The 2,903-nt window shown below is 34.7% G+C and overlaps 1 pseudogene; it reads right to left on the reverse strand.

Moving 5' to 3' along the window:
- Window positions 1-638: 638 nt before the first annotated feature.
- Window positions 639-2,187, reverse strand: LOC145091720 (inositol-tetrakisphosphate 1-kinase 1 pseudogene; annotated as a pseudogene).
- Window positions 2,188-2,903: the final 716 nt, after the last annotated feature.

Genomic DNA, 2,903 nt, shown 5'->3' on the forward strand with positions numbered 1-2,903 from the left:
ACTTTGAGGCGAAAGGCGACAACTTGGCACGCGTTTTGCTACCAGCCAAACACAAAATCTGTAGTAAACAAAAGCAGGGCTAAAAATAAGCAGAAAAGGAATACGATTTACTGCATTGAATGTGTCATGTTATAATATGGAAAAATAGATTATCAAACAATAACTTTATTTATTAAAGGAAAAAAATAATCATATATTTCCACATCAATATGAAGACTTGCAATCCTGAATTAGTAGCAGAATCCATGTCCGTTTATGTTTTAGCAGATGCTTTGAATAGGTCAACGTTGACCAATTTGTATCAACTTAAGAACACACATAAAGCACATAACCAAATGCAAACCTTGTTCAAAGTGTTAAGTTCTACAAACAGTTCATTTTGAAGTCATGAGTTAGAGTCATCGTCTTAAAGATTCATTAAATGAGACTTTAGGATCATCGTCTTAAAGATGAAATATGTAGCTTTAGTAACAAATCATGTGCTAGTGCATTACCATTTTCACTAAATAAATTGAAAAGACACGATATATATATATATATATATATATATATATATATATATATATATATATATATATATATATATATATATATATATATATATATATACTGCAGCAACTGGAAAAGAACAAATATCATCATCAAAAAACAAAAGATTCATCCACCAAAGCTTTACAAGGCACAGACACTGTAATGTTTTCTGAGATATGGAGTACAATACGCCTTATAAAGCAAAGCAACCTAACCTCCCTACAATTTCCAAGTATTGGAAGAAAAAGAAAAAAAAAAAAAAGTACCTATCTTTCCAAAGTAAAGGATGATATGTACATCATCAACAAGGAACACCATGTAAACTGTGAAGAAACCTAAACTCAAGATCAGGGATGAGTGTTGATTCATTATCAGACCTGAAAAGGGTCCTGTTCATCCTTTTCAATAGAAAGAACAGGAAGAGACCCTTTTTGGTCACCATAAACATCGATTTTTTCAACCAATTTGGTTGTTTCTTTCTTGTTATTGAAAGACCTAGCCTCTTCTTTGGTCAAAACATCCCACAAGAAATCAGTCAAGACGGATTCATAACCAGGCATTTTGGCATAGCCAGGGAAATAATTGATGTCTACAACAAGGTACCTGTTCCCAATTCTGGTATCCCTGATCACATCAAAGTTGAAAAGATGCAATTTCATTGCCTTACGCAGCCCACGAGCGATATTAGTTATCAGACTCATCGGAGGCATCTCTGCGTCTTCCAAAATCTTGTAGTATATATCGTCATTCTTTGGATGCGAAGTCATGTTAGAAACCTGACAAAATGGTAAAGAACCATGTAAACTCCCCAATTTTTCTTCAGTAATGTCCGCCAAGGACTTCCGCTTCACGCATTGGACATATTCGCCGACCACATACACTTTGAAGATCACTCCGCCGTGGTTCACAAACTCCTGCAATACAGTAGGGGGTTTCAGTTTATCCAAACCCTCCCTACTGAAAACCAAAGACATTTTATGCGATTTCATACTTCCGTCCGCCACCAAGGGTTTCGCAATCACCGGGAACTTCAATCCCTCGCTCCAACACGTCGTGTCTTTCAGCTTCTCCGATTCGTATATCACCGTCTGCTTCGGTGTCCCAAAGGAAGCCGACTCACCGTCTTTCACCTCCGCCGCCTCAATCTCCGAAACCACTTCGAGCATGGAAATCCGGTTGTGTAACCGCTGGATTGCGTCAGGAGAATCGATTATGTAAGCGCTAGGGTTCCGAATGGAGTACTCCTTTAGCTGTTTCCGCCAGTCTTCAGTGTTCAACTTGTGAAGCACACAATCAAAAGGGCCTTGATCAATTAGCGGCTTGTCGGTGTCGATCCTAATGAGATCAATACCACGCTCTTTTGCCGAATTCAACAAAGAACACTGAACGAAGCTGCGCTGTTTCTTCTGTAACAGTGCGTAACCCACACTGAATCGCTTCTCCGTCACTTCCGCCATTTTATCAATTCTAGAACAACTGTATTTTCTGCAAATTTCACCAATGCAATCACAACGCTCATAACAAAAACTTCAATACAGAATTAGGATTCTTAGTTTTGGATTAGCAGTGATAAAAAAACAAATAGAAATCAGAATCGAAGAGCAAATACTGTAATTGTTCTAGTATGCTAGATATATATAAGTGATGTTTGTGTATTGAGAATGATGGTGCAGTTAGGTGAAACGGAGGGTATATATAGGGTTTCAGACGGTGAATTAACTCGTGTATCGAGTTACAGGATTCAACTATAGTTAAAGAATGGATAGTACACGTGGCATATTCATTGAAATTAAGCTACGTATATCTCCAACCGTTGGATTTATATACAGTGCCAAATCAACGGATGAGATCTAACTATTCTCTGACGTAAGTCAACCATAATGACTGATGCGGACCCACAAGTCGCTTGTTACACTTGACTACGGTCTTCCATCTGAATATCGTGTTCTATTTTTTGATGCTTATTTTTAACATTTAAAACTAGTACTTCCTATTTTCAGAAATTAATACTTTTTTTTTAATATATATTGTCTATTATTCATTTATGTGTTTAAACTATTTAACAAATACTAGGTATGAGACTCATGTATTACACGGGTTTATTTAAAAAAAATATGAAATTTTAACAATTTGAAAATTTTGAATTTGTAAGAAAAGTGAGAAATTTTTTGAATTATTAAAATTAATAATGCTTTAATATATTGAATACATTACATATATACATCATTTTTAATAAATACTTTACATATATATTAGCTTACATATTAAATATGAAATTTTAATTTAATAAAATAAAAAATACAATAAAATGACAATTAAAAAATAGAAAATTTAAAAATTCTACAAAATACCATGTGTTCAAATGAATGAGA

This window comes from Lactuca serriola, chromosome 3, assembly GCF_051521515.1.
Source record: "Lactuca serriola cultivar US96UC23 chromosome 3, Lser_US96UC23_V15, whole genome shotgun sequence".
Classification (NCBI taxonomy): domain Eukaryota; kingdom Viridiplantae; phylum Streptophyta; class Magnoliopsida; order Asterales; family Asteraceae; genus Lactuca; species Lactuca serriola.